Source organism: Labrus mixtus, chromosome 7 (assembly GCF_963584025.1).
Source record: "Labrus mixtus chromosome 7, fLabMix1.1, whole genome shotgun sequence".
In the NCBI taxonomy this organism is placed as follows: Eukaryota; Metazoa; Chordata; class Actinopteri; order Labriformes; family Labridae; genus Labrus; species Labrus mixtus.
Genome location: NC_083618.1, coordinates 27478763 through 27502638, shown reverse-complemented (window position 1 = coordinate 27502638; position 23876 = coordinate 27478763).

Here is a 23876-nt window from a genome sequence, read left to right as displayed (position 1 = left end):
ATCAAACAACAGCGTTGGTGACGAAAGCCTTATTGTTGCTTCATAACCACAAGGTGGCAGTAGAGTGCAGTAGTGCGCGCAGGAAAAAACAAAGCCTTTATAAACTCGGTGCCCCCACATCCACACAACAAATATTTGTGTAGCCTATCTGGTGTTACCGTTGCATCGTTTTATAATAGGTGATGTAATACACTCCAGCATTTATTCCTGGAATTTGAACAAGTCCCTCAATCTTTGCAGATGTCTTAACGTGTTTGCCAACGCGTGATGTGAAATGTTTCTTGTGAAACTTTTTTTTCCCCCTCAAGTCCTTTATTAATCATGGTGTCAAAGAATAAACACGTTTAATCTGTTTGTATCTACTTGATCGCGAGTGTTTCCCAGTAATTGATTATTCAGTGTGTGTTGTTGTTTTGTCTTTGAAGGAGACATACCTCACCTTCTCAGTCACATTGTGTGTGATAAACAACGAGCGTGCCGTCCTGAGGGTAATAAACTGTGTGTATGGCAGTGTCATCTCGTGGTCTGACATGCCATGAAGCATGCAAAGACACGAATAGCCTCTGGCTGCGGGTGAAAGGGAGAGACGGGGACAGTCACACAGCAGGTATGATTGATTGTGTGTGTGTGTGTGTGTGTGTGTGTGTGTGGGGGGGGGGGGGGGGGGGGGGGTGGCGGTGGTTGTGGGTTCACTCTCTCTTCAGACTTTGGTTGCGTGCCACCGCTCTCAGACCTGGAAGCGGCTCTGAGTGACACATTTATGAGTCAAAGGATGGGAACCTGCCGACCGTCTCGAATGAAAGACAATTAGACGGAGCAACACATGCAACAGTGTTTCGTTTCAGGAGGGGGGGGGGGGGGGGGGGGTGACACACACACACACACACTCGCGCGCTCAGCATTTTGTCTTCCACCTGCCGTCGAGCCGTGAATCAAAACAACATTCTCTGAAACCGATGATTGATTATACAAGGCTGTTGTTTGGCTTTACCACACTATACGAGATGAAAATATTCACGCCCAAAAGGAATGAAAACAAATCCATAAAATATGTTTAATTGTGCTGGGTGTGACAGCGAAGAGTTGAGATGTATCAAAGGTCAAATCACTGCCTCTGATTTTTCCCCTCCGCAGTATTGACATATTAATCACTGATTAGGAAAGGAACCCGTGTTTGTGCCAGAAAACAGTGATACTGCTGAAACAGCTGGATGAACAAGATGTAAAACTAACAGCTGTGACACTACTTTGGAGATGTCAATATATCCCCTGATTTGATTACAGAACTATTAACTCCACACTAAACTGAACTCCTGGAGAAATTTACTTGGCGTGTCAGCAGTTTGTGAGCGTGTGTGGCTTCGGTTCCTTCCCGCTGTGAAGCTGAGCTGTTTTATGGCTTTCTAGAGAAAAAGATCTTATTTAGCTGTCGTTCCTTTTTGTCATTCAAATCCTCAGAATTGGCATCAAGATTAACTGTGAGTTATTGGCTGTTTTTTGAAATGAAGAAACCTCAGATTATTCAACACTGCAGCGGAGCAGCTGAGGTAAAAGTGAAGTTAAGAAAAAGAGAGCTTTATATAGCACAGTCATTCTTTAAACGCATGGCTAACTAAAGGGGCGCCGGTGGCATAGTGGTTAAGTGCGCCCCCCCATGTATGGAGACCAGCGACGATTCTAGAGTCTGCTACCCAAAAATGAATTGGGGGCGCCTCCGACCACCGTCTGTCACTCGTTCTTTAATAACCATTCATCATTTAATTATTACACTGACTTTCATTTTGCAAAGCTGAGTAATGAGATTACGGGGCCCCATTAGGGAGGTTTCCTACTGTCATTGCAAAATTGCTGAGGATGATGGAGGATGTGGTCCTCCAGGCGACCTGTGGCTCCTTTCCTTCATCTCGTTCCCCACTCACTTTCTCTCTCCTTGATTCTTTCCGAGTATCCATCTGTAGTTCCTTGGCAGGTGGTACACACTTATACAATTTTACATAAATCCACGATGACAAGTGTTAAGAAGGGTTCAGAGTTGAGGTACTGTCACCATGGGGGCATCGGAATGCAGGAATCCAACAAGACTTGACTTTATGTAACAGGTTTATTTCTTCTCAAGTTAGGTGAATCATGAGGGTAACATGAGACACACATGGGATTGAAAATCCACGCATTGCTGAACTGCCACCCCATGTGAGGATGAAAAGCATGAGTTCAAGGGAGTGCAGTCTTCAATAAGGAGTAGGCAGGTGAATTAAATCTAATGAATTAGTGACAGAGTGCAAACGACAACCAATCAAGGGGGGGAGAGGAGAGAGTGAGAAACCAGGAAGTGTACTGAAGGAGGTGCAGTAGGAAAAGAGAGGAAGTGAAAGGAAACAAAATAGTGATCTTTACTACAACAAGCAAAAACAAACAACAACATAAAGTTTCTTTCAGAGGGAAAGTGCTTAAAGTGCTGCCATGGGAGGTAAAGTGCCCGAGTATTAAGTCAAAGTCAAAGTCAAAGTCAACTTTATTGTCAATTTCAAAATATGCCAGACATACAGTGGAATCGAAATTGCGTTTGTCTCCGTCCCGCGGTGCAATACAACCAAAATAAGGTAACATAAGATAAGGTAAAATAGATCAAATAAAATGAGGTAAAATAAGATAAATAATATTTACAGTAATAAATTCTAAATTGTGCAAAAGGTACAAAATGGTCAATAAAATAAAATAAAATTTAAATAAAAAGTAAACTTGTGCAATGTGTGTAATGTGCAGTAAACTGAGTGTACTTTTGAAAAGTTAAAGTGCAAACGTGCTGGAGTTAGTGCACATGATTATGAAGTACTTGTGTAATTGCACATTTATGATATGATAAAAAAAACAAATGTTGTATAGTTATTTTCTAGTGAGGAGCATAAACTGCACAGTATGAAAACACATTGTAAATCACAGATATACTAAAAAACACCTAAATGATGAAATTATGTAACAGTTGGAGGATGAACATGCAGCTGGGGCTTTGAGCAGTCAGAAGACTAGAAAAGCACTAAACAAGCTCAAGACCATTAACCATTTAGTTATAAAACCTTTCAGATTTTGACAACATTATCTTAACTAAGATGTAAAAATATACCTGTGCAGCAGGATAGCGGTGTCGGCAGGATAGAGGTGTCGGAAGGATGATTAACAGCACGTTAATCTTCCGACACCTCTATCCTGATGCACAGGTGGCGGGTAAAATAACTGTAAATCTTCTCTCTGATGGTCTGGTTCACTTTTATAGCCGACGTTGACTTGACCTTTAACTTCAAAACACTTAAAATAAGCTCTGGCATTTTGACAGAACATCAACAACCGTCTTAACCTAGGTGACTGAAGCATTCCAGAGGTCTCCTCCTTAAAATTAATCTGCACGGTTCATCCGTCCTTCAGCTCCGAATGAAACCGTAAGGGTTTCTTTTATCTCACCAGTGGCCAGCTGACCAGCTAAGATGATGTCCATCCTCCAAATTACGTTTACATGCAGCCAACTCTCAACAGCAAGTGATTTAATTGAGTAATGCCACCGAGTTATAGTTTCCAGTAACATAACGAAGGGTGTTGTAAATAATAAAACCTGGCTATTTTGAAGAGGTGAAACAACACTTTAGTCTCTCTTCACATCAAAAAGAAATCATTTGAGGCACCCCCACCCCTCCCCCCTTTTCAGCGTGCAGAGGGAAAATGAGTCCCGACTCTGAAGCAGATGTTGACGTGTCGCTTTTATCACCTATCTCGGTTTCCTGCTGTGGATTAAAGAGCACACGCTCAAGCCTTCACCTCTAGGACCAAGTCAAGTTTGTGAATTCAGTGAAGTCCCACAGCCATTAAACAAGGTATCTCTCTCACATTCTTGTTTTGGTGGGGGTCATAAAAACGCATATGGAATATTTAAAGCCATCACTAATCCATAGGCGTCTATCTCCTCCTTGATACCGCAGGAGATCAGACTTCCAAAAAGCCAGACACTGGTGAAAAAAGTACCAGAGCTGGGATCAGCAATCTGTCACGGTTTCATCTTATAAACATTTTTCTCCCTCTGAGCACTCTTTTCACGCTTCCTTTTTCTGCTACTAAACCAAATTAACATATGTCAGAGACCATTTGGTCCTCCGAGTGAATACAGTAAAAGTTATATCGACTGTACAATTCACAAAGCCAATAAACTAGTGTTAAATTAAAGGACCAATTTGTAAGAGATCTACTACAATGACCTTTATCATCAGACATTAAAGAAACATGCTATGTTCAAGTGCTGTCTTCTCTGACAACAGTTCAGCAGTCAGTATGTCCTCCTTCTGAGTTTAGACTTCGGTCCTGAATGGTCTGTTTTTGTTTGGACAAGAGAAGGTAGGCGGTTTTGAGGCAGCCGCACAGACATTTTAGACGCTCCTCGGATTGCCAGGCAAACAGCAAACCAACATGTGTTGCAGTGCAGGAAGAGGGGAAGTGAACTGGTTCAGATAGAAGCGATTGTACCCGACTTAAAAAGCCTCTGCATGTTTCTAAGGCTCCAGGTGGTAAAACTAGGATCAATATTGGAGAAGATTTTGAAAAATAAACAGACAGGTTAGAGCGCAGAAAGCTTCCATGAGCTGGCTAAACACTGAAGCTTCAGTTTCTGAGACATGGCAACCCACGTGCACATTGACTGTCGTGAGGTGGGGGCGGGGGGGAGACAGCTCTCTCCAATGTTTTGACTTTGGACTGCAGTACCACTTTTAGACTCTACATGTCACAGTTACATATTGCTCCTTTCAGGTACATTACGATGTTAGTAACTTAAACTTTGAAATCATATTGTAGTTATTGTTTTATTGTTTAAGTGATCCCTTATAATATTTTATACTAAAAAAAAGCATTGTGAATATTTAGACACATCGCCACAGCCCTCCCTCGTTACACCTCTGTCACTCACTCTGATTGCGAAACGACTTCGCCCCACCATTCTGCTTCCTTGGTTAAACATTGCGAGCGTAACAACGTAACAGGGGCTTCAGTTTCCCACCTTCAACTGGCAATCTGTACGCGCCAACAGTCTAGACACTGGTGGTGCTGGAAGATAACTGCAAGGCAGAGGAGTGAGACTGACATTTCCAGAGTTGGATTGTTCAAACAATGAAAAAAAAATAAAATAAAACAACCAGCGCTTCCATTTCCCGACCAGGAACTCTTGACCATTTCAAAATTTTATGAGGTACAGAGGTTTATGTTTTGTCAGTTTTTCCGAGTGCTTCAAGATCTCTTAGGGAGGTCAGAGGGTGTGATTGAGAAGAGATGTATAGGGGAACAACCATTTCCTTATTGTTCCCATGGGGAGAAATGAAACGCCATTCCCTACCAGCTGTCTTTCTTCCATCACCTCCATGTTTCCTGAAACATAGAATAACAGTTGCAGCTTAAACCAATACATACCTCATTCATTACCGTGGCATGTTTTTTTTTTTTTTTGTGAGAAAGCGTTTTGAAAAACAACTTTTCTGTCATTTTTTTGCAGAGGACTTGCACGGTGAAGAAATTATTTACATTGCACCCTAATCACTTTTGGCAGAAGACTACTGCTCGCTCCCCCTCCTCCAACATTTTTTTAAGTTAATGAAGTTTAAAAAAAAAGTCTCTGTTTGATCAGAAGTTTTACGTTGACCTTCTTTTTTCTTGTTCCAACTCCTTCACCTTAAGGCCCTGACACACCAAGGACACACCGTCGCTACCCATCGGCCCCCCGTCTGCCAACAGACTTGGTCGTGGCATGTTGTTTTTGAGGTTCATGAGACTAATGTCTGCTCTGGTTCTCCAAAGGAACACATTCATCTATCACAGATGGAAACACTCATGACAGAATGCAACACGTCGCTCTCTCCCTGCACCAAGCTACCAAGTGTTCTGTGTTATAAATGCCATTTATCGCTTTTTACATTTCAAGTTCCATTCATTTGTCATTTTCCTAATGTATCTGTCGTGGACTGGAATAACTCAGAGGAGGACCCGAGTGCAGAAACCAAAAGACTATTTAATTTAAACAAAAAGGCAACCAAAACTTACAATGAAAATGTCCCCAAAAAAGGTGAAAACAAGGAGTCACGAGGACTCACGAGGAAAAACTGACATCTGACATGGAAGCAACTAACAACATCCGACTTACAACACCCAAGAACGAACTACAATGAGCTGACACAGAAGGGAAGAAACACAGAGACTAAATAGACACAGGTGAAGACAATGAGGGCAATCACAATGGAGGGAAACACACAGAGGCAGGAATGAACACAAGAAACACTGAAGACACACAGAACTCAAGAACATAAAGAAACACTAAAGACTAAACAAAACAAAAAACACACAAGGGAATCACCAGGGAAGAATGAGAACTAAAACAAGATAAATACTTCTAAAACTAAACTAAACAGACCAAATCATGACAGTATCTGCACACATAAAAAAGACGAAACCAGCACCAAGCAATGTGACAGAAAAAAACATTTAACCAAGACATAAATGAAGCTAAATTATTCTAAAAGTACAATGAAAATAGTTAAGATACAAGCAGCAATACAGTTAGCATCACAGTCATTCACCTAATGTAGTGTTTAAGGTGCAGTGTATTTGAAATGAGAGTTCAGCACGGGTCCAGTCGAAACTGATTAGTGTGAGAGGGAGGGGCGGCACAGTCCTGACCGCCTGTGAAAACTGCAGAACTGCTCTGATACTTCTTGCCTGACGGTATAGGAGGGTAAACAGTTTGTGAGATGGATGGTGGGGGTCACTCTGCGGTGATGGAGGAGCTGCGAGAACAGCGCTGATGGTAAATCTCCAGCAGGAAGGGGAGAGGGGCACCGATGACCCTGCTTGCTGTCCCCACTATCCTGCTGAGCTGTTTTGTTTTTAAACAGTTTTACAGTTGCCAAATCAGGAAGTGATTGAGTATGTTAAGATGGTTTCAATGGAGCCCCTGTAGAAAGTTCTGAGGGCAGGGATGGGGAGACATGTCCTCTTTAGTCAACGGAGGGGGTGGAGACACTGTTGAGTCTTTTTATTTTTGTACTACGTATGAGGTGTTGGCAGAGGAGGCCGGGTCATCCGCAAGGTGAACACGCAGAAACTTGTTGCTGCACCATGTACCGTCGGGGGCATGTGATCGTGCACGTCGGTGTGCTCGCCTGAAATAGATCACCAGCTCCCCGGTCTTCTCCACATTGAGAGCCAGATTGCAAAGTTTGCACCGAGTCCCACCACTGTTTTGTGTCGTCAGTAAACTCCATGATGTTTGTTGGTGTCAAATCGCTGTTTGAGACATGCAAAGCATTTTTAGATAACAGAAAATGAGCAATAGTTTATAAAGCCAACGCACAGCTTTGCACATGGTGAGTGCTGAATATCTGTGTAACTTTCATTTGAAAAATGGTAAATGGTACATGGACGTGTATAGTGCTTTTCTAGTCTTCAGACTACTCAAAGGGCTTTTGACACCACAGGTCACGCCCACACATTCACACACTGATGGTAGAGGCTGCTATGTGTCCATTAGAGTTAACTAATGCCATTCACACACATTCATACGCGGCTGGCGAAGCAGCAGAGCAACTTGGGGTTTAGTATTTTGCTCAAGGACACGTCAGACGTGTAGCTGCAGGAACTGGGGGTTGAACCCCCGACACCTCTGATTGAGAGACGACCGACTCTACCAGCTGATCCACAGCCGCCAAATATGCCAACACACCCCATCCTCCGTGAGTGAAGGAAATAAAACGTATTGTTGGATTTTTAAAGAATTATTTAGAAATGGATTAGAAATCAAGAGCTCATTCAGACTCAGACATTAAATCAAACCCTGTGTTCCCAGAAGTCCACCTTTTTCTACCTCCACATAAAACTCGATGATTCGGCGCACTGTTTTCAACATTGTTGTCGCCAATTTCATGTGTGTTGTGGTTTGTGTGTGTGGACATTTAGACGTGTTATAAAGCATACTCTTTGATATTAGCTATAGAAGGTGTTATTTAAAGACACCAACTTCTTTTCCTACTTTATTAATATGTCTTATTAAGAATGTTGACTGTATAACATGGTTTTGTTCACCTACAGGCTGGGATTGACTGAGGATGTTCCCAGATGGTGTGATTTTCATCTCAACATGAATCTGATAGAAATGTTTGTCTAAATATATGACGTGAACCTACATCAACGTGGATCTGATAGAAATAATATCGAAATGAATGTATGGTGACGTATATATGTTTCGATTCTTATTCTTAATCTTATTGAGTAAACTCGGTTTAGTTTAAACAATTGTCCTCCAGTCAGAATGGGAGTCACCTGTGGGCAGCACCCCTCTTTGCCTGCAGACCCCCCCTCTTCTCATCCAGCTGATAAGAGCTCACACTGAGCTCAGATCTTTGGGTTCTTTTTAGTTTTGGTTTCTTGAAGTTTAGAGCTTCAGCTCTTGCTCTCTTCTCTTCGGACTTCAGTCCGAATCACTTCTTTTAAGTTTGTGCCGTAGAGACGAGTCTTTGCCGAACTTTCTTTTTCACGCACAATTTTTGGGAAACATCAATTCTTTCTGGCTCAAGCAAGGTTTTTGAACTTTCTTCTCCAAAGTCTTTGCTCTTCAATTTTGAACGCCAATTCCTTAATTTGGATTCATCAAGATGGCCATCCGGTTAATCTGAATTGGAAATCGACGTATCAAAAGACTCTTTAATATTTTTCCTGTTGGATCCTCTTGGAGCTTCTGAGACGAAAGGCTGAACCGACGTACAATCTCCATCCCAGCTGCACACTCCGACCCAGGTGTCAAGGCATCTGATCTGGCCCGTGGACCTCTCTGGGCCTGAAAAGAACCACTTGCCAGGGACTGAAACGCGGGACCAGCTGGCGGAGTTCAATTGAACACATCTCACAATAAGACTGCTGGAGGCAAGGGGTGTTGGAAGATTGAGTCTTGAGTCGTGTCTATTCAGAGCCCTCCTTTAAATCCAAATAGAATCCAAAAATTCCTTTATCAACTTTTTCTTTTTGACCATTTTCTGATCAAGTCATTCAAACAATACCGCGTCTTATCTCATTACTAAATATATAATGTCACCATACATTATAATTGCATTATCCTGATCATAATAATCATATTCTTTATCTGTTTCATCTATACATTCTTTTTTACACATAAAATTCAGGACTTTGTCTGTGTGTTTTCTTGTTTAACATTTCCAGAACTTACTTCTTTCAAGATTTGAAACTGACTGATTAATTAATTAACTTATACCATTAAAGTTATTTTCTTCCTTTAACAGGAAGTGGTGCCCCTTCTTAAATACGAGGTTAAATAAAGATATAACATCTTAATAACTTAATTACGCTACAGCAAACATAATTAACGGCGGACATTCCCTTTTTTACCCACCATGAGTTGGAAATGACTTCAATTCCCTCCAGTGGCACTTTTTGTTGGTAGATTGCCGCTACATTTTGTTGAAAAACTTGGTTTCAATGGACAGAGCCTTTCGAAGCTGAAGACTGGCAGCGCTGCGCTCTGATCCGCTTCAGCTGTATCCACTCAACAAGACACCAGCAAGTGACAGCCTGTGCAAAAACGCCCAAGATTCACAAGTAGGATCGATTTAGAATTGTTACAATCTGTGGAAAAGGTTGGCCTTTTCATAGATGGGATACAGGAAAATCCTGCTGCAATTCTTAATAAAACTTTGGCTGTTTACAAGAGTAATCAAAATGAGTGACGGGGAAATGACCGCACCTGTCAATCAAAGTGAAACGGAGAAAAGACCGGTTAAACTTACCGTAAAAGCGTTGGAGACAAAAATAATGTCAAATCAAAAGGAAAGAAATTACAAGGTAAAGAAACTTCACAAATTAATAAAGGAAGTGGAACAACTGGTGCTTTCAAACAAAACTGTTTCTGAAGTGGAGGCAAAGTATGAAATGATTTTAAAACTGAGTGTTGAAGCAATAGAGCTGCAGAAATCACTAAAATCATTAATACCTGAGGATGAAATGTCAAAACAAAATGACTGGTTTGAAACTCAAATGCACAATAATATATAATAAGAAATAATAATAAGAAATGCAGCAAAAAATACAAAAGTGGTTGCTTGATAAAAAGGAACGATGCAAACGTGCTGGGGATCATGATGGTGACGATTATGAATTGAATGACAATGCTTTGAAAACTATACCTGTGGTTAATGATTATGCTGCTACAAACACTGTGGTCACTGATGATATTGATCCAGGTGACAGCATCTCAAATGTTGGTGATAAAACATACTTATCAGCTGGCCGCTCCAGCCACAGGTCTTCAAGGTCATCAGCCACCTCTGCATGTCTCAAAGTGAGAGGCTGAACGAGCTGCTCTTCTTGCTAAAGCAGCTACCCTCAAGGAAAAACATGAGCTGGAGGCTCAGGAGGAGCAAATCAGAAGGAAAAAGGAATTGCTTGAAATGCAAAGTGAAATTGCTACTCACACAGCAAAAGTTACTGTGCTCAAGTACAGAGCTGCTGATGCACAAAGCGCCAGAGCTCATTCAGATGGGATGAATTAATATCTGGATCGTTCAAAACATAACTTGTCTCTCAGACCCTCTGCAAAGGAATTTGTTCCACAAAGTTCAAATCAACAGTTCAATCAGCTACTAACAGGGGGCAGCAAAGCTTCAATGCAAATGGAGGCACGAAATTAAAATTCAATCAAGCTGTTTAATCCATCTACAATAGGCATCAGATCTGCCGTGACAATGGGGACACGAACTAAGGAAACCATTTCCTTCCTGGATCAAAAGCCAATGTTCAGAATCACAAACCAAGCTTGTATCAAGGATCTCAGCAAATAAATCAGACTGCTCATTCACAAAAACCCAACATAGGAACCCTTCCAATGTTCTGGTTTTGTGCAAACTAATATGGACCAAGGCAACCTTCTTACCATCATGCAACGTCAAAATGACATAACAGCTCTGCTAGTGCAACAACAGTGTTCATTATCATTACCTCCAAGGGATATACCAACTTTTGATGGAGACCCTCTCGAATACAATGCATTCATCAGAGCTTTTGAGAATGGGGTGGAAGCAAAGACTGGTAACAGTGTAGATTGCTTATATTTTTTGGAGCAGTTTACTAAGGGACAACCTCGAGAACTTGTCAAGAGTTGTCAGCACATGCCACCTGACAGGGGTTATCAAAGAGCAAGAACACCGTTGCACGAAAGATTTGGAAATGAGCAAAAAATTGCAAATGCATACATGAAGACAGCCTTTGAATGGTTGCCTGTAAAATCAGAGGACATCAAGGCTTTGTGAGCTTTTTCATTGTTTTTACGTGTGTGTTGTAATGCAATGGAGGATATCGATTACATGTCAGAGATGAACATGCCATCAAACATGTGTGCTATTATCCTGAAGCTACCATATAAACTCGGGGGACAAATGGAGGAACAGAGTTTATGAGGTGCAGGAGAAGTATCATCGTCAAGCATGTTTCAGTGATGTTGTGAATTTCATTGAAAGACAAGTGTCTATTGCCTCTAATCCACTCTTTGGAGACATTCAAGACGCATCTGTCTCACCACAGAAGTATAAAAGTGAAAACAAAGTGTCACAGGTACACGTTAAAGGAAAAGGAAGCAGTTTTGCTACATCTGTTGCAGCTGTGAATTCTGGAACAAAGAGTCAACTGCAAAAGGAGACAAACCCACCTAACAGGTCAAATAATGGTTTGTGTTTGCTGTGTGAAGAGGGTCACAGATCGGAGCCGTGTCCCAAGATGGAAAAAATGTTGCACAGAGAAAAACTTGACTTTTTAAAGGAGAAAGGTGTTTGTTATGGATGTCTGTCTGTTGGACGCATGTGTAAAGACTGTCGCCGTCGTTTGTTTTGCAAGTTGTGTAACATGAAACATCCCACTGTCCTCCACATTCATTTTAAGGAGAAATCAGAAGACGCGGACAAAGAAACTTCAAGGAGCAATAATGTGGTTTCTCCTAAGACATGTGGCCATACTGGGGCCGGAGCACAAGATGGTGTCTTGGCAATTGTGCCTGTACAAATCAAGGCCATGGAAGGCAGCCGAATGCGTAAGACCTATGCCTTCTTAGATCCTGGCAGTACAGCCACCTTTTGCTCTGAGCGACTCATGAGGGAGCTAAAGGTGAGAGGAAGAAATGCCAAAATCCTGTTGAGAACAATAAATCAAGAAAATCTGGTTGACAGTCATATTGTCTCAGGATTGGAGGTAGCTGCACTCAATAGTGACATAGTATAATAGTTGGTGTAAAATGCCAGTGACTCGTGAAAATATTCCAAGACAGGAAGAGTTGAGTGCTTGGCCACATTTAAATTCAGTGGAAATTCCTGTCATTGATGCTGACGTGGAGCTTTTAATTGGGACCAACGTTCCAAAGGTACTGGAACCATGGGAAGTGGTAAACAGCAATGGTGAAGGACCTTATGCTGTTCGGACCCTACTGGGGTGGGTCATCAATGGACCACTACGAGGAAGCAATGAAAGTGGAAGCAGCTGTCCCGCCATTACAGCCAACCATATATCCATTGCTAACATAGGGGAACTGTTGATAAAGTAGTACAACCATGACTTCAACGAAAGGTCAGAGGAAAAGGCAGAAATGTCCAGAGAGGATCTCAAGTTTATGGAGATTATGAACAGTTCAGCAGAGCTCGACAACGGACATTACTGCATTGAAATCGCCCTTCAGAGAGGCTAATGTCACCATGCCCAATAACCGTCATGTTGCTGAGCATAGGGTCCTCTGCCTGAAAAGGAAATTGAAGAAAAATGTTGAATTTAAAGAAGAATATGTCAGTTTTCTCAGTGATGTCATTGATAATGGCTATGCAGAGAGGGTGCCTGAACATGAATTGGAAGGAAAAGAAGGAAAAGTCTGGTACATCTCACATCATGGAGTTCACCATCCAAAAAAAGGAAAAAGGGAAACTTGAGAGTGGTTTTTGACTGTGGTGCAAGTTTCAAAGGGATCTCTCTTAACAGTCAACTACTCCAGGGACCTGATTTGACAAATTCCTTGCTTGGAGTTCTCACAAGGTTTTGTCAAGAACCTATTGCAGTGATGGCTGACATAAAAGCAATGTATCATCAAGTCAAAGTGGCAAAGGAGGATGTGGACTTTCTTCTCTTCCTGTGGTGACCAAATGGTGACCTGTCACAACCTCTCACTGAATACAGAATGACTGTTCATCTTTTTGGTGCAATATCGTCACCCAGCTGTGCCAGTTTTGCCCTTGGAAAAACTGCAGAGGACAATAAAGCAGCATACCCAGCACATGTGACTGACACCATCAAACACAACTTTTATGTGGACGACTGCTTAAAATCCCTGTCTTCAGAGGCAGAAGCCTTGGCCTTGGAGAAAGATCTGACGGCTGTATGCCAGTGGGGAGGCTTTCAGCTGGTAAAGTGGATCAGCAACAGCAGGACAGTGTTGGAATCAATCGACTTGGAAAAAAGAGCCAAGGAAGTGAAAGACTTTGGCTTTGACAGAGACAACCTCCCTGTCGAGAGAACTCTTGGATTGCAGCGGTGTGCAGAAACCGACACCTTCAGGTTCAAGATGGCAGTCCAGGAAAAACCACTCACAAGACGGGGTATCTTGTCCGTGGTGAGTTCAGTCTATGACCCCATTGGATTTTTAGCACCATTTACATTACCTGTCAAGTTGATGCTGCAAAACCTCTGTAGGTTGAGCTTCAATTGGGCTTCATTCCCCAAAACTACCAGCTGCAGTGGGTCAAGTGGCAAGAAGATCTTAAACGGCACAGCACATTCAACATGCCATAAGTGCCCAGCTGCATCACTTCTCCGATGCTAGCGAGGATGGTTATGGCACAGTTTCGTATCTGAGGCTGCAGAATGACAAGGAGAAGATTCATCTGGCTTTTGTTTTGGGAAAAGCAAGAGTTGCTCCTGTCAAGAAAGTTACAATCCCAAGGATGGAATTGACAGCAGCTGTGCTTGCAGTGCGAGTTGACAGGATGCTCAAAGCAGAGCTGCAATTACAAATTGAAAGTTCAATGTTCTGGACAGACAGTACATCGGTGTTAAAGTACATCAGGAATGAAACAAAGCGCTTTCAAACCTTTGTGGCTAACAGGATTTCTACTATAAGAGAAGCCACTGCTGTTTCACAATGGAGGTACATTGACACAAAGCAGAACCCAGCTGATGAGGCTCGTGGGGTGAAAGCTGAGTACCTTCTCACTCACAACAGGTGGATAAATGGCCCCGACTTTCTTTTTAAAAATGAAAGAGAGTGGCCTGTTAATATTGTGGACTCTGTTTTAATCATCAGTGACGATCCACAGGTCAAAGGAGAAGCAACAGTTAATGCTCAGAACTCAACGGAGCAGCTTATAACCTATTTCTCTTCAAGGAAAAAAGACCTCAGTTGCTTGGTTTCTCCAGTTAAAAAAAATGTTGCAGTTGTTGAGTGATAAGAGAAAGGAAATCCAAGCTTCTGCGACCAGAACTGTAATTGATCAGACTCAACAGAAGAGCAAAGTGGGAAAGGATATTCAGCGATTCAAAGCCACACTGGGCGGAAAAGGTTCAGTGATAAAATGACTGCTTTGAAAGGTGGAACATCTGGAGTGAAGAAAAGCAGTCACATTTACAAACTTGATCCAGTGCTGGAAAAGGGGCTCTTGAGAGTGGGAGGACGGCTTAGCAAAGCAGCAATGCCTGTTGACATGAAACATCCAGTCATTCTGGCTAAAGATCAGCACATCTGATTTTACGTCACATTCATGAGCAATTTCGGGCACTGTGGAAGAAATCACCTGCTTTCCAAACTCCGTCAGCGATATTGGATCACCAGTGCAAATGCCGCTGCCAGAAAGATCCTTTCTTCCTGTGTTGTTTGCAGACGTTATAGGGGAAAGATGGGTGAACAAAAGATGGCGGACTTGCCAAAAAGAAAGACTTCAACCTGACATTCCACCATTTACAAATGTTGGTGTTGATTATTTTGGCCCTTTTGAGGTAAAACGTGGCCGCAGCTTCATCAAACGTTATGGAGTCATATTCACCTGCATGTCAAGTAGGGCAGTACATTTGGATTGAATTCAGTACTTAATCAGCAAAATGTGGACGATGAGGGATCGCAGACTCTTTTGTGTGAGGTCGAAGCTATTTTAAATGATCGCCCCATTACAAAGATCTCTGAGGATCCAAATGATCTTGAACCTTTGACTCCAAATCAAATTCTCTTGTTGAAAGGCAAACCTGCTCTACCACCAGGGGTTTTTGAAAAAGGTGACTTGTACACCAAACGACGATGGAGGCAAGTTCAATTTCTGGCAGGCCTCTTTTGGCGGAGATGGATTCAGGAATACTTGCCATTGTTACAGGAACGGCAACGATGGTCAAAGGACAGGAGAAGCTTTGTCACAGGAGACATCATCATTGTGGCGGACTCTACTGCCCCTCGTGGATCCTGGTTGTTGGGGAAGGTGCCGCAGACCTTTCCTGATGGACAAGGACTGGTGCGACCTGTTAAAAGTCCAGACCAAATGCAACGTACTGGAGAGGCCGATCACAAAGATCTGTCTTCTGCAGGAGGCTGAATAAAGACTGTAATTCTCTTAAAGGACAAATACATCAAAGTGACTGACTGACTTAAAAAAAAAAAGAGAGAGTTGGACACTTGGCGCCATCGTTTATATTGTGTTGAATTGTTATGTTATCATACAGAAACAATTAGGGGCCGGTGTGTTGTCGCCAATTTCATGTGTGTTGTGGTTTGTGTGTGTGTGGTTGGTTGTGTGGACGTTTTCTGCTGCAAACGTCACCTGCGCACCTGGGCATAGTTGGTAATTACAGGTAGGTAGAAAGGGGAGACACAGGTGAATGGGGATAGGGAATTAGTGGAAGCCACACAGTTTTTCAACCATAAGTGTGTGAAGATGTTGTCCGGCGCGTTTAGACTTTCTCTGTGTTTATGAGCTAGTTTCGTCTGATGCAGAATAGGCCTACACCCGTCTTTTTGTTGGTGTTTTTGTTGATTTTTGAAGATTGTTGATAAATGAATACTGCAAACATAATTAACGGCGGACATTCCCTTTTTTACCCACCATGAGTTGGAAATGACTTCAATTCCCTCCAGTGGCACTTTTTGTTGTTAGATTGCCACTACAAACATAATGCAGCACTTTCAAGAGTTGGAAGGAACAAAAAGTACACGATAAAAGCACAGGTGATGAAACTGCATGTCGTATGATTTTAATTGTTTGAGCTTAATTTAATTTTTTTTTTAAATGTTCTGATTTGATGACTATCGAGCCATTATCATCATATTCCTTAAATGAAGCTCTAGCGAAAGTTCAGTTAGGAAGACTGAATAATTGTCTTCACGGTCAGGTCTTTCTCTCACGTTTCTGCTGTTCTTCTCCAGCTGTCATTTTCTGGGGGCTTTCATTGGATAATCAGCTGTCTCGTCAGCGGTACTCATCGAACCAATTACATGGCGTTCCTCCCTCATCGTCAGCCTGTCATTGTTCTGCTCCACTTTTAATTGATTCTTTCTCTGCCTTTAGTTCCTTCATACCAATGTTTTGTGCGCATCTCCGACATTCACCACATCATTATTTACAGCTCAGGATTTTTATGACTTCCTGCTTAAAAAAAACAACTGGCCCAAGCATCAAACCAATCGAGTCAAAACTCTTTGTAGAGCCTAAGGAGAACGACAGCATGTTTTTAATAATTTGCTGTTATTCTTTCAGGGACAAACTGTTTTAGATCATAAATTGTTTTTACTTCCATCCTTGATGACCCTTTCCAGCACGGATTTTGTTATTTACAATCCACTTTAGTTAATTTTCAAAAGGTCCCATATTATGCCTTTTCTGGTTTTATTTGCTCTTTCGTGTGTTTTCCAAGTGTCCTGTGCATGTTTAGGCACATCTATTTGCAAAAATTCAAAGTCAGCGGAAACGCGGCTTCTCCTACGTCCTCCTGTTAGCTGTAGAATTAGTAACGCTCGGTTCTAGCCCCCCTCGAAAAAAAATTGCCAGTGTGACGTCATCGTCAGTGTGAGATCACTGATCTAAGCCCATTGGCTCGTTGTGGCAAGCCCAGCAGCTCATGTTGCACGCCCATTAACTTCTGTAGCACGCCCACGATATGCCGTGGCCTGCGGTAGCACAGTAGTGCTAAGGTGCTAACGTTTATGCTCCCCTCGGACGGAGCCAGTGGCTGCATTCCCAATATGGTAAAAGAGGCGGGACATTTCCGAGAACCGTGCTGAGCGACTGACCAATTACATCAGACCAATCAGCTCAGACTTGGCACACGTGGGGACTCTGAGTGTGGGCACTTCAGAGCCTTAGAGAGAGAGTCAGAATCGAGCCGGTGCATGGAGCGGCAGTTCATGAAAACAGACACTTTTTTTGTGAACAAACTTTAGTAGGTACATAGATTAAATATACAAACCCCAAAAAGGGCGTAATATGGGCTCTTTAAGCAAGGATAAGATGTTGGACCTAAATTCAGAATCTGGGATCTACAGCTATAAACCTGCTGGTTCTAAATCTGGTATATGTAAGGCCAAAAATGACACACTGAGGAATGTACATGGACGTCATCTTGAAAAGAAGACATCTCTTTAAATATTTCTCAGGGACGTGTTGAATTAGTAGACCTTTCACAAGTGCGAAGTGATTGCAGATGTCCTGCTGTGCTTAATAGCGGATTTAATAAGTGCCAGAGGAAAGAAGCAGCGCCAGGACTGGATTCTTTCTCCGACCTGGCCAAGAGCTGAGGAAGCAGCTTCCTCAGAATCACTTCCCACCCAGGGGGGGGAGGGGAAATAGAAGGGGTTTGTTTGTGGGGGGAATCTGATCATATTGTACAAAATATTTAATCTGGGCTTTTGAGAATTTGAAGGTAATGTGTTATGTTCTCACGGCTGTTTGACATGTGGATCCAGGAGCCACGGCCGCCCAGGGCTCAGATGCAGACTCTTCAAAGAGCCATTGGGCCTTTTACCTAGTGTGCATATTTTTCTGAGAGACTTACCCATCGTTTGTTGTGAAGTGGTGTTGAGAACTTGATGTTAACCCCTCACAAAATGTAACAGAAAATAAGCATTTACAGTGTAGAGAAGAAGTCAGCGTTGACCTTTGACTCATGGTCACTTCTACACAATGTAATGTTTTTTTTATAGCACATTCTCAGAGTTCCTATGAAAGTGCTTCTTCTGATTTTTATCATTTTTATCTTTCATTTTTTTTTTTTTTTTTAAAAGCAATATCCAGGAAATTATGTTTCCCATTCCTCCTCTGATTCCATAAATCCTCTCATGATCTCAAACTCTCAAGCGCTGAAGCCTGATGGCAAAGTTTCTCTGTGCAGTGTTTGTCTTCATACCGTGTGTCGAGCTTTCCAGCCTTTCCCCGTGTTTAGCTGTTGTGTATTTTGGACCTTCTGCCGAGCCTCGCTGGATTTTTACTGGACTTTACGCCTGATGCTTAACAAATTAGTTTTGATGTGTTGGAATGTCGTCTTTTGGTTTCGACCCTTGCCTGCTTTGCAACAGAGGAAGCTTTTGCGCTTCTATTTTTCTAAAAATAAAAAATAAACAATGGTTGAACTGCGTTTTGTTTGGTGATGTTCTCTGATATCCATCCAACTGGAACTTATGTTTAAGCTTTCATAACAACAAGCTAAAAACAGCCACATCGCTTAAAAGATCACTTCACCTGTCTTAAAAAGATGATTCAAACATCAGACACTTTCAAAGCCCGCACTCGTGAAGGAAATAAATAAAAAACATGGAAAGAGACTTCAGCTGAATGATTCTTTAAAGTAAGACCTTTCTTATGCGTTCACACTTGCACATAACTCTGCATGCGTGAACACTAACAGGTTTATTTTTCCCAAGCTTTTACTGCAAGTAAATGTTCTGTGTGAAGTCAGGGTGCGCTGATGGGAGAAAGCACTCCCATGCGAGCGGAAGGGGGTTATGTTATATTATATCCTGCGACTGGCACAGGAAGCTCCCCGTGATCCCTGCTTGAAATATTTTGACAGATGCTAAAACAAAACATACATATGTGACAACTGAAAGAGTGATGCCCATGCTGAATTAGAAAACTGTTAAACTTTAAATACCTGACCTGTATGACTGTTATACAGTTATATGACAACAGCTGTCAGTATAATCAATCTAGTTTTCCATCTGCTTCATCGCTGTTAGAAATGTTCTGAAGCTTGTTGATTGCTTGATTGTTGGAACAGTATAAAAAAACAAAACCCAAAGCAGCAACAAAAAAGGTGCAATCAGAAAAGGAACCCATTCACCCCAAAACCTTCTCTCCCTCTCTTTCTTGTTTTCTTCTCTAGTGTGCACGTATCTGCTAATCTGTTTCGCTCTCTGTCCATCCACAACAAACAAATACGTTCACCAACGCATATAAACAACAACCAAAAAATTACGAAAAACAATTTTACTAGGCTATAAGACATACAGCGGATACACGTATTCAAAATGTGTCCAGATGCTAAGAAGAAGATTCTGGATGGTTGATTTGGCCAACAACTTTTCTCTGATCCCTTCTCAAATCCAGATCCAGAACAATACAATCCCAGCAGAGTGGTCGGATCACAGGAGTGTGGTTGTGTCTGTCAAAGAGAAGAATTCTTAGAATAGAAGAGTAGAATAAGTAAGGCCTGTCTTATGGTGCTTTAACTCTTTAAACTCCTGACAACTTGCTGACGTTTTCGGGATGAGCTGCATGTGTGAACGAAAACAGATTTATTTCTCACTCCTACTCTACCCCACATTTTTCCTGCAGGCCCTCTGGTATATTTTCCGTGTGAAGTCAGGGTGAGCTGATGTAAGAATGCAGCAGGAAAGATTCAGGGAAGTTCACCGTGAGCGAGTGGGAGGGGGATGTTACGACTGTATGTCTCCCTGTGCTGTTTGTCCCTTCTCCCCTTCTGATATCTCCAGCCCAGGTGAAGCTACTGATTGCACAATGAAGTGCACCTGGCACCAGCCAGGGATTGTGCGTTGTCTTTTAGAATTAGTTTTTGAGTTGATCTTTGTTGAATCATTTAGTTTGCATGATAACAATAAATCCCTTGATTCTGACTCTGGTAAGGTGTATTGTTGCATTCATTCATGTGTTGCTCGGGTGATCCAAGTTGCCGAGTTTGGAAGTCGTTCTTCCGACGTCAGTGTGTTCATGTGATTTCAGTTCGGACAGCCGGAAAGTACATGGCGGCTGTGTGGCTCAGTGGTAGTGTCGGTCTTCTCTCAACCGGCACTTAACCCCATGTTGCTGGGGTTGTTCCGCTGCTTCCTCTGTGGCATATGAATATGTATGAATGTGATTAAGTAATACTGATGGACACTTTATACAGCAGCCTCTGCCATCGGTGTGTGAATGTGTAGGTGTGACCTGTGGTGTAAAAGAGCTTTGAGTAGTACTACATCCATAAGTGTGAAATAAAACAATAAAATGATATAATGTAAGGAAATGATGACACAATGCAGTACACTTCTGAGACAGATTAAGTAACATTTCTGTTACAGATATATCGATTTACAGAAAACGTATATTCTCTGCACAGCTCATGAATGACATCACCAGCATCGTGGTACAGTAAGCTTGTGTGTCACAGGATGGGGACGATGCATACTTAATCTAAGACCTAGATTGGGTTGCCATGTCATACAGCCTTTCTTTATCTTGTTCAACTCGGTGTTGGACATGCTGTTCGTCTTAATCTGTTTGATTCAGATGAAAATACTGTCAGTAGGTGTGTCTGTGGCTCAGTGAATTCCCACGGCAAAAGAAGGTTTATAAAGTGTGAAACATGAGGCAGTCTGTCAGAATATAATTGCTGTTGAGGGTGCTATCATAAAGAGACTTACAAAGGTTCAAAAGTCTGCTCAGCTGCCAGAGAATGTGTGCAACCTACTGCACACACAACATTTGGAAGAGAGTCAAGAAGCTCATCTGACATAAGCAATGTATGTAGAATGTAGAAGAAATTGTAATTACTTTCTGTGTGAAAACCTGTCTCGTTTTACAGTGGCTAACCCGGCTTGTTCTAGCATTGTCTGCAAATTTACAATTTGTAACAATTGCTCAAAATTTGGTATAATTGCTTTTTCTCAATGAAACAAAACTATCATACATTTTATAATACACACCAAGAGAGAAGAGACAGAAGATGGGAAGAATGGGAAAAGAAAGGAGGAGAGATGTTGACAGATCAGAGGAGAGGAAAACACAGCAGTCGAGGAGGCTAGAAAATGCAAAGAAGAAGTCATGGGGAAAAAAAGGAGAAGTGGGGTCCCAGTTGGCTTAACCAATACCTGGAGTTATTTATTATTGTATCATAACTATGGATATATGTGTGCTTTTATGTGTTTGTGTTCCTTTTGTCAATGTCAATCATAGCATGAAATGAATTCACCGTTCTTGACATCCTTGTGTCAAATGTAATTTAGAGTAAGACATGAAGCGTGAACAGACATTCTTGTCCTTTTTAACAGAGCATGGCTGGGCAGCAGGTAGGAGGAGGAGGGTCCAACAAATTCCACAGCACAGATGCAAACAGTAAGGTGTTCAGTAAATGCCAGAGAGGTTTGTTCTGCATGTAGAACTGCATGATTTAAAGGCAGGGTTGGTCATTTCCTCCAGATACACTTTTGGTTGAAATTGTCTGTAGCAGTTTGTAAGCCTGTAAAAACTACGACCAATGTCTGCCACGAGGTACCAATCTGATGAACCAATCAGACGCCTCCCTGTCTCCCTGCTTGTTCTCTACATCTTGCATGCACTCGCCCACATTCAAAGCGCGTCACCGATGACAGAGTTTGCAAGCGATGAGCTGAGGTCAGCCCCTGGAGGCGCACAGAGGGGGGGGGGGGGGGGGGGGTGGCTGCAGAAGGAGCACTGAGGGAATGCTACTTTCAAAACCATGCTAGTTTTCAAAAATGACCAACCCTGCATGTAATGTCATCCAGTAAAGGAACTGTACATGATTTACCTCATCAAAAAGATGAAAATAACTGACAAAGAAATGGTGTACTTGGACCGCATTGAAAGACCATTGGGACTTTCGCACATGCAGAAAACTCCGACAAAACTCCTGATATTTCCTGGAGGAGCTGTATGTGTGAAGTTTCTTATGCCAAACTCGTAGATTTTTTTCTGCAGCAAGGCCGAGTGAGTGGATGTGAGACTGCAGTAAGTTGTAATTCACTACAAGCCAATGGGAGGGGGGAGTGACGTTTATATCCTATGACTGCTACACGGTGCATGCGACCTGTATGCATGCGACCTGTATGCATGCGACCGCTATGATCTCTGCGCATGTAATTAAACGGCTGCATTACGTCTTCTGTTCGTCAGTATGTTGATTCCGTTGAGCTATAAGTAGCATTGATGTAAAGGCCAATATTCTCATAATAGCATCGTATAGCGGACTCCGCTCTGCGTCGCTTTTCTTTTCATCACGTCTTACCTCAGGAGACCTTTGGAGGGTTTGAAGTTATAAGACGCATGTGACAGAGCTGTACAGAGAAACTCATAATCTACACCTGGAACTAACACACTTTTTCAGTTAAGCAATACAGCAAGATGAATAGAGTGTATTTAATTAAGACGACATTGACAAGAGTGATGTCGGAGGATGCCAGATGGTACAATTACAAATAACGGCTTTCCACAAAGAGAGTCATGCTGTGGCGCTGCAGGCGAAGATATCCTTTCAAGACTTTCTCAAGCCTTGTGCCTACAGCTGGGTTATCGTCGAGTCGTTTGTAATTGTAGAGCTGTGTGCAAAGTGAAGAGAGCCGCAGTTTCATGTCAGGTCTCCTCTTCACGGGACACTACTGTACATCAGGGCTCAAAGAGACAAAGAATAGACAAGAAGAACAATGTGACATCAGTGGGGTTTCTGTCTTCTGAAAATGATTTTAAATCACGCCAGCAGCTGTAACTTGACACAGACCTGCCGAATACTTGGATAGTATGAATAATAAGTCGGTGTTTGGCATCTCTTTGTACAATTAGAATGGCATAGTATCACTGCAGAAAAACATATTTAAAAAGGACATTTTTTCCCAAGAAAGACCTCCTTTGAGAAAAGCAGTTAAATCAACCATATCATTGGTCGAACAAATTAGAGAGAAATAAACAGGTCGGCTCAGCGTCTATGGAATTCATCCTCTCTGCAGCGTTTCACTCCCTCCAGAGCTGCCTAGGTAAGAACGAGCGGTTGATTATTTTTCTCCAAACTGAAGAGGTAGTTGTTGTATATTGTTGTAAAGTTGGACTAGGATTCTCTTCGTCTCCAAGGATACAGAAACAATAACTTTTGCAGCTTCCTTAGTCAAATACCTGAGCCAGCTGACTCAAACTTTCCTTCATTTTATCGACTGAAAATATTCTGGCTTGTAGCTAAAATATATATATTGTATGTATAATGTAACCACAGGAGACTTCTGTAGTGTGGTAGTCAAGACCGCACTAACTGAGACCGAGACATACAGAGGCCAGAGTGCTCCAAGACCGAGACAAGACCAAGACATTTAGGGATCAAGATCAAGACCAAGCCAAGACCAAGACCAAGACATTTTGGGATCAAGACCAAGACATTTAGGGATCAAGACCAAGCCAAGACCAAGACCAAGACATTTTGGGATCAAGACCAAGACATTTAGGGATCAAGACCAAGCCAAGATCAAGACCAAGACATTTAGGGATAGGGGATATCTGTCTGCTGAAATATGGCAGAAATTTGCCCTCAAATTTTTAGGATTAAAAATACAGATATCCGCCCCATTTATG